The sequence below is a fragment of the Eptatretus burgeri genome, chromosome 15, assembly GCF_056783735.1.
Source record: "Eptatretus burgeri isolate ZD-2024b chromosome 15, Ebu_testis_v1, whole genome shotgun sequence".
Taxonomy (NCBI): domain Eukaryota; kingdom Metazoa; phylum Chordata; class Myxini; order Myxiniformes; family Myxinidae; genus Eptatretus; species Eptatretus burgeri.
This window is the reverse complement of record NC_140975.1, coordinates 17,000,559-17,009,819: the sequence shown is the minus strand read 5'-3', so window position 1 is coordinate 17,009,819 and position 9,261 is coordinate 17,000,559. Positions and strand designations below refer to the sequence as shown.

At 45.6% G+C, this 9,261-nt stretch overlaps 1 non-coding gene across 1 annotated transcript; it reads left to right on the top strand.

Annotated features, from left to right (window-relative positions):
* Positions 1–8,774: 8,774 nt before the first annotated feature.
* TRNAR-CCG (transfer RNA arginine (anticodon CCG)) lies at positions 8,775–8,847 on the top strand. The gene has a single exon. It is a non-coding gene; the product is annotated as a tRNA-Arg (tRNA).
* The last annotated feature ends 414 nt before the right edge of the window (positions 8,848–9,261 follow it).

The following is a 9,261-nucleotide window of genomic DNA, read 5'->3' as shown; positions in this document are numbered from 1 at the left end:
CTGGTACTGAGAGTGCTGTGAAGTGTGGTGGTACCATCTCTGACTTATTTCCAGTTGTTACTGGAGTTCGTCAGGGGTGTGTACTTGCCCCCACACTTTTCAGCACTTGTATGGACTGGATTTTTGGGAGGATGTCGGAGAGATCAAGTTGCGGTGCATCGTTTGGCAATGTCAAGATCTCGGACCTTGATTTTGCAGATGATGCAGTCATCTTTGCGGAGACTTTAGACATCCTCTTGGGGGCCCTCGAGGTGCTGAATGAGGAGTCGGAGCCGTTGGGATTACGGATTTCTTGGGTCAAAACAAAGATCCAGGCTTTCGGTGACATCTTGGATGCTGCTGTCCTGTCTGTGTCTGTTTGTGGTGAGGATGTTGAGGTCGTGGATAGATTCACTTACCTTGGCAGTGATATTCATGTCTCCGCAGGTTGTGAGCCGGAGGTCAATAGACGTCTGGGTCGGGCCTGGGGAGTCATGGATTCACTGGATCATGGGGTGTGGCGCTGCCGGTACCTCTGCGGGAGGACGAAAGTCCGAGTCTTCAGGTCCTTGGTACTTCCAGTCTTGCTCTATGGGTGCGAGACTTGGACTTTGACCAAGGATCTGAGACGGAGACTTAATTCCTTTGGTACCAGGTCTCTTCGGAGAATCCTTGGCTATCGCTGGTCGGATTTTGTGTCCAACGAGCGGTTGCTGAGAGAGACTCGGATGAGATTTGTTACCTGCATAGTCCGTGAGCATCAGCTGCGGCTGTATGGACATGTGGCTCGTTTTCCTGACGCTGATCCTGCTCACCAGATTCTCTCAGCGAGGGAGTCTCATGAGTGGAGGAGGCCAGTGGGCCGACCACGTGCCTCATGGTTGCAGCAGGTTGACCATCATCTCAAGGAGATGGGGATGGGCCTGGCATCTGCCTGGGGGATGGCCAGACGGAGGCCCCTGGAGTACCGGCGGAAAGTGGACGCAGCGACGCGCTGTTCTGGCACATGCTCCCATACCTGACCTGATGGGGTTACTTGGAAAATATCGCAGTTTTCGAGATTTACACAATTCATCCTCTCCTAGCGACAGCTTTCCAAGTTCTCCACTTCCAAAAGTTTCTTGAAGACACTAGTCCATTGCCTGAAACCTCTGACTGCAGTAGTATCTTCCAGACGAGATCTGACCCTGATGCATTCCACGAGATAGAAGTAAGCAACGACTACACCATAGTCATGAAGTACACAGCATGTACAGAGTACACAGCACGGACCCTCAGTGGTTATCATGGGGACACAGCTAAGTTTTGGATGTTGTACATGGAACTAGTCCATATCTCCTTGCGATTCAGTCAAGCGTATAGAACAAATGACCTGCAGCTCTTCATTTTCTGCTTGGGCCAAATGTGTCCCATCTTCTTTGCTGGGAATCATCCCAACTACGCTCGATGGTTTGTTCATTATCATAATCTGACGAACCTGGACAACACACATCCTGGTGTTCGATAAGCCTTTGAAAATGGAGTTTTATCTTTGAGAAGAACCAACAAATCATTCTCGCGAACTCAAGTTGACATCACCTCGAGCAGACAGTGAATGCTGATACTGCATCAAGGCTGACAGGAATCACTTCGTTCTGTTAGTCCGACAGTGCGAGACAGCGGTGCATGGTCACTCGAGCTGCCAGAAGTTGTATTGTTGGAAGCCTCCTCGACAAAGCTGGCTTGAAATTGAAGGAAGAAGTCTCCAAATCGTTGAAACCGTATTGAGTCTCCTGAGACAATAATGATCTCTCGAAGCTGCTTGACGCAATCAAGAACACCATGAACCCGTTTGATCAGAACACGAATGAAAGCCTCCACTGCATCACGACTGGCACCAGTGTACCAAATGATATCAAGGAGGATCTCTTGGGATTTCAAGTGAAAGGCCAGGAGTTGTGTGATAATTTCACAGCAGAGAGCTTCAACGATCAAGCTCGCTTCGAGAAATAAATCAGCAGAAGGAAGATCAAGAACTTTGCGAGTGCTGCTGTGAAGAAAATCATCACCACCAAGGACCAGAAGGTAGTCGAACTACAAGGGACCAGAGACCTGTTTGGAAGGCGACTCTACATCAGGACATTGGAAAGGATAGATATTGAGAAAGTCTTGCAATATCCAATGACTCCAATTCCACTCGCCCTGGCGCACGTGGATGGTAGCATCAACAAAACTGACAAGTCAAAGCTTCTGCACAAACTGGAGGGAATGGTTGAAAGCGAGAAACCAGGAGATATTGACGTCACATTAGTCGATGCGATGTTCCTGCTACACACATTGCTGAATCTCCCTCCCACATTTGGTGGGGTAGCTGAAGTAATCCTCCGACGGTTGTGTGAGATGTCACCACACACTGATCTTGTTTGTGATACGTACATCACTCCGAGTATCAAAGAGGCTGAGCGAAACAGACGAGGGTCAGAAGAAATTACGTTTGCTGTGACAGGTCCTGAACAGAAGCGGCCTCTGAATTGGCAAACAGCTCTTCAGTCATGTTCCTTCAAAACAGGATTCCTTCGCTTCCTTGCAAACGAATGGAAGAACAACAGATGTGCTAGCATCCTGGAGGATCACATTGTGGTTATGGGTTTGGATGGTGCCAGCTACACGTTCAGATAAAACGGAGGGAGTGTATTCAGAGAAGACACGAGGCATTGAACTGCCAACATGAAGAAACTGACACTCGACTTGTGTTTCATCTTGATCATATCATGCAAGTATCACCAGCCACAACGATGAGGGTCAGAAGCAACGACACTGACGTCCTCGTGGTTCTGTTGTGCTACACAGGTGCCGCACACGACTGCCCAAACGTATGGATGGATGTTGGACTCAGCAGTAACAACATCAGGCGATACATCAGTATTCCCAAACTGGTTGATGAATTGGAGTCTACTGTGCTGCAAGCTCTTCCTGGACTTCATGCATTTACTGGTACCGACTTCACAGCATCCTTCATGAACAAAGGAAAACAGAGACCCCTTGACATCATGATGAAACAGTTTCGACAATTGAGCATTTTGTATGCTCGCTGTTTGGGAAACACAACTTGCTCAGCGTTGACACTGCCCACTATGTTATGTTTCAACACACATATGCGCCAAGACAGCTGGGAGATCCACTGGAGAAGATCAAGGGTGTAAACCCAAGCAGCATGCCGCCTTGTCGATCCGTTCTGATCAAGAAAATCAAGAGAGCAAATGATGTTGCCTCTCTGTGGAAGAAAGCTGCACGTCAAGATCCATCTAGCTTCTGTGGCCAGCCGTGCTAACATGGATGGATCCTAGTTGATGGAAGCTACGCAATCGATCGGTTTGATGGTGATCAGATGCCACGCCATATCAGCCAGATCCTCAGTGAAAAGGAATCCATCATCGAATCAGAGGACGACGAGGATGTGGAAATGTCACACGGAGAACTTTTGTGTGGATCAGATGAATCGGACGTGGACGACGATGATGGGAGATGAACAAAATGGAAAGCTCATTGTGTGATGACGGTTCAGATACATTCATGGATTCATTATAAAACCGAAGATTACCAAGACACTTATCCACATCTATAGGAACATATTGAACAAAAGTTAATAGATTTGCATGTCCATTTTCCAAACTTCTCAACACATTGCTATTAATACACATGGATGACAACTATTTAATATAAGACAGATATATCTGATGATTATGATTATGTTGTTATACATTGTTAACAATTTTGTCATATTATGATAATGTCAATAAATCATTATATTGTAATTAAAACGTAGCCTCGACTTATTTTACATTTACATGTATATTCCCAGAATCATCGGAAATTGCGATATTTTCCAAGTAACCCCATGTATACTCTTTTAGTCATGACTGCAAAATATAAACCGTTTTGCGTGATTGTTTTTGCATAGGAAAGGGGAATGATAGTTCTTCAAAACAGTACATTTGTTTTGTGAATAATCCTCTTGAAAACTTCAGGATTGGAAAAAAATATTCCAAAAATATAAGATGATAAAACGTGCTGCAAAGTAAAATTGGGGTTAATCTTTGAAATCAGGCAAATCCATTTTTTGAAGTCAAATTGAGAAAAAGAATAGTTCATAGAATCCAGCCAACGAAAAGCTTTAGCATGATATCTCATTTTTGGGTGTAGCAATTGGGCTTGAGTCAAAATTAATTACTTATAAAGTTCATTCGGAACGTTTACAAAACGAAATGCGTTCACGGGAAATTATAGGGCACCCCTATAAAAAGGCGATTTGTGGAAAACTGTCCAAGTGGATTTTTATCAGACCAGCATATTCGAATTCTACAGACATTTTCACTCGAGAAAACAACCCTCAGAGCTTCTGGCGAACAAAACACAAATAAACCTTTGTGGGCTCTTGGGCTAATGGACATTACAGGGACTTTCAGGAAGGAAAGCAGGGAATTTGAAGGAGGTGAGTTTGGAGTGGATTAACGGGGGTAGAAAAGATCGAGGATTTGGATGGGGATGATAAGAGGTGGTGGTAAACAGCAGATTTGAAGGCCTGGAGAGAAGAATGGGATTGAATAGAGTGAGGGAGTTGATTCCAAAGGCGGGGAAAATGAGGAATAAAAGAGTGAAGGTGAGCAGTGATTCCTGATTTTGGTAGTTTCACCAGAAGGAGGTTGTTGGCGGACCTTGAGTGCCCTGCAGAAATATGGTGGAGACATAACGCAGACAAAGCAGGAGGGGGGCGACACCAGAGAAGAGATGGAAGAAGACAGAAAGACCACCGACCTGCCTGCCTTGAGAGAGTGAGAGGCCCAAACACTCCGCCTCATCACGGGAGATACCAATGATCCGAAATGCCTTGGTTTCCACAGCATGAAGCTGAGAAAGGTGAGAGGCAGGAGCACCAGCCCAGAGGGGAGAGCAGTACTCCATCAGGCTGCGGACGAAAGCTTTATAAGTGGTCAGGAGCTCAGGTGGGCCGAGGAAGGACTTTGCACGACGGAGGATTCCCAGTCAGCGACTGGCTTTGGAGGCGAGGTTGGAAATGTGGCTTTCCCAGGAAAGATCATGGCAGATAGTTAGACCCAGAAGCTTGAAAGAAAGAACTTCTTCAAGAGGATTGTTGAGAAAGTATATGGGGGTGGGCGGGGGGGGGGTCCAAACGGTCCTTTCTGAGAGACATAGTGAGAGTGTGAGATTTGTCAGGATTGAAAGACATGCTCAACGTGTTGGACCAGTTTGTGATTTTACCCAGATCTGCAGTGAGCGAAGAAGCTGCTGCTTTCCGGTCTGAGGGATGACAGATGGTACAGCACAGTGTGGAGTCATCAGCAAAGAAATAAAGAGGATTTTCCAGAGAGTCGGAGAGATCATTGATGAAAACCAGAAAAAAGAACAGGGCCCAGAACGCTGCCTTGAGGAACTCCAGCCTGCACAGGAAGAGGGGATGAAAGAACTCCATTTTGGGCCACACGTTGAGTGTGACAGGAGAGGAAGTCTGCGAGCCATGAGTGGAGATGGCCTTGAATACCATAGGAAGAGAGTTTGGTGAGTAGGGCAGGGTGCCAGACTGTGTCAAAAGCGCGTGATATGTCTAGCGATATGACTCTGATTTCATGTCCAGCATTGAGGACCTCCATCCATTGTTGGGAGAGCAGAAGCAGCATATCCAGGGTAGAGTGACCTGGTCTGAAACCAAATTGATGACCGGAAATCAGGCCATTGGAGAAGAGGAAGGATTTATTGTCTGAAGTGATGATGGATTCCATAACCTTGCTGATGATTGGGAGAAGGCTGATTGGTCTGTAGTTGCAAGGGATCTGTTTTTGCACAGCGGTAATGTTTGGTGATTTCCAAGCAGATGGCAGATGACCTTGAGCAAATGAGGTGAATAGGACAGAGAGAGGGTGAGCAAGAGCAGAGGAGCAGGTTTTTCGGAAACGTGGGCTGATGCCATCTGGACAGGTTGCAGAATCTAAGTCGAGGTTTGACAGCAAGCTCTCCACCTTGTCAGGAGAAAAGGACACAGAGTCCAGGGACAGTTGGGTGTGACTGGGTAAGGTGGGTAGAGAAAGTAATGGGTTTCGGACACAAGATTTTGATGCAAACACCGAGTTTAGGCATTCAGCCTTTTCACGTGCGGTATCAGCAGTGCGGCCTTTTGAGGTAAGTGAGGGGATGGAGGGGGAAAATATACCAGAAACAGATTTGAATAGATGCCACCAGGATTTGGAAGAGGGAGAGATGTTTAAGAGTTCAGACTTGAGATTCGAAAGATGTTGTTTTCTGGCTCTCCTGAGGGTAGATACACATTTGTTCCGAGCTTTATGGAAGGAACTGAGATTACCCTCAGTTGGATTTGCTTTCCTTGAGGCAAAGGCAAGTTGTTTCATGACAACTGCCTCGCCATAAGCTTCAGTGAACCATGGGCAGGAGGAAGGGGAGGACAAATAAAGATGAGAAGGGATAAATGTGTGCATGAGGGAGAGCAAGTTTCTTTGAAAGAATTCCCAGAATGAGTTGTTGGAGAAAGTAGCGATAGGAGACCAGTCTCGAAGTTTGATGGCTGCTTGGAGACCCTGCCAGTCGGCCTGAGTGAAATGCCAGACTCGACGGCGCTGAGGTGGATCTCTGATAATAACCAGCGAGATGTCCACTTTGACAAGGATGTGGTAAGAAGAACCGATTTGAGCGGAGGAAGAGCAGCAGATATTTTCATGGAAATTTGTCAAAATCAGATCCAGAAGAGATGGAGTACCATTGGTTGAGTTCCGGGTTGGGAAATTGACTGATTGAGTCAGTCCCAATGAGTTGCAGAAAACTTTTGTTGAGGTGCCATGACAGATGAGAGAGGTACCCACACTTAGCCAACTGGCATGATGACAATTGAAGTCACCACATGTGAGGAAGAGATAGTTTGGATGAGAGGATAGAAGTTGGTCCATGTTTTCGGATAGTGAGGTGTAAATAGAGTCATCACTGTTTGGTGGTCGGTACACCACACATATAAACATGAAGTGGGAGTGGAGGGAAGCCATAGCCAGAGGTATTCCTGGAGGTGTGGGGGAGTGAGGGCAGTGCATGGAGATTGAGGAATAGAGTCGTTGATGAAGAGATCAACTCCTCCACCAGTACGAGGCTCAGGTCTGCCATACCAGAGGAGGGAGTAACCACGGTGCTGTGGATAAAGAGAACAGTGGGTGATGGATGAGCAGACAAAATGGGACAAGGGGGGTAACACGGGGACAACAAACAACTGCACAACAGCGCAGGATGAGGGATCGCAGAATGGTGGTCAGAGGGACTTGGTGGATACAGTGAAGCTCAGTCGTGGATGTGGGAGAAACTATGAGGGATGCAGAGGCAGCATAGGGCAACAGACTTGAAATACTGTGGTGAACAGCTTTATACAATGGACTCGGGAACAGTTCCACAGGTGAGATGAATGAAGGTGAGCCAGTTTAGTCTTATTGGGGATGGTAAAATAAGGAAAGGGTTGTGAATGCACATGACCTGAAAGGACAGGGGTTGTGTGGAAAAGCAAGAGGGTAGGATGAACAAGACCAGAATAGAGGTTGGAAAAAAAAAACTGCAAGACCACCATCCTGACTGGTTAGCAAGAAACAGACCCCAAGTCTCAGCCTCCTGACATGACAGACATTCCACTGACATGGAGGATCTTTCATTTCAGGGTCTCAAGGGGAGGAGGGGGTACGGCAAGTAACACCTGTGCTAAGTGGAGACCAGAGCCATCTAATACGCTGTTAGCCAAGGACGACAGAGGATGGTCTCAGCCTTGCGGACAACATAATGATGCTTTGTATACCTGTTTGGAGATATTGACCAATCCAACAAATTGAATGAATAATAAAACTAGAACAGCACTCGGAAGAGCGCGTACCTCCGCCAGGCTGAACACTTCACCTTTTGGATCCCACTGATAGGCCGGATCTGGATCCGGACCTGAACCAAAATTGAATATATTTGTTCCTGTCATCTAACCAACTCATCTACCTAGTTTTGTCCGAATTCGTCTATAACCTTTTCAAATATCATGATACATATCATTTTTGGCCAGATCTCTCAATGGTGAAGAATCACTTAAATAAAGTTCTAAGATTCGGATCTTCACCAAAATGTAATTAATTCGTCCTTGTCACACACACACAACCTCTCCACCAAATTTCGTTCGGAATCCGTCCATAACTTTTTGAGATTTCCTGCTCACAGACAGACAGACAAACAGAGGTGAAAAGATAACCCCTGTCCGTTCACGGTTGGTGACGGAGGAGATAAACCAAATGTCTCCACACACCAAACCATAATGGAAGTCTTCAAATATCCGCATCAGCAATGAGTACGAATAAAGAATGTAACACGGACATGTTACATTGCGATGTTGCGATGTCTGATGACGAGCTAATGAGCTGTGAGTACATATGTTGGCTGCAGCCTGTGAGATGGTTGCTTTAGGCAGCTTCTTTGCTAGAAGAGCATGGGGGAAGTCGACCTATACATATATACATATATCAATATAAATCAGACCAACCTTGGCATGACTCCGATGCAGTCGTGCCAAGGTTGGTCAAAATATTTATACAGTGCCTGCAGAAAGTGTACACTCCCTAACAAAATTTTCGCTTTTGTTGCCTTATAGCCTCAAATTAAACTGCATTAGATCAGACTTTTTCCACCTTTATTTCAACATCATGATCCACAACTTCCAAGCGAACAATAGGTCATGCCCATTGTCAAGGACTCATCCAAAACAATGATGAACATCTGCTGGCCCAGTGGCCTAATGGATAAGGCATCAGCCTCCGGAGCTGGGGATTGTGGGTTCAAGTCCCATCTGGGTCGACTGGTTATTTTTTTCGTGAGATAAAGGAGGATTCTTTCAAGGAGAAGTGGAATTGGCATTGATCTTAACAATAAAGTGACTGTGTATTTACACAGGGTGAAACAGAAAGGATTATTGTTTTGTAACTTTTTAATTTGACGTCAGCATGACGTAAAACTAGCTTCATACGTCCAGCAAATAATATATTAACATTTCAGTCAACCACAAATTGAAGAATTTTCAATTAAAAAAAAAACCTGCTAATTATTAATGTGACAAAGTTATGGCATCTTAAAATATATTGTCCTTTTTGTTTCACCCTGTTTCTGTTTACATCCGCCACCGAAGGTCGATGCAGGTTATGTTTTCACCCTGTCTGTTTGTGAACAGGATATTTTTAATATGTTGTGGACGGATTCGGACGATATTTAGTG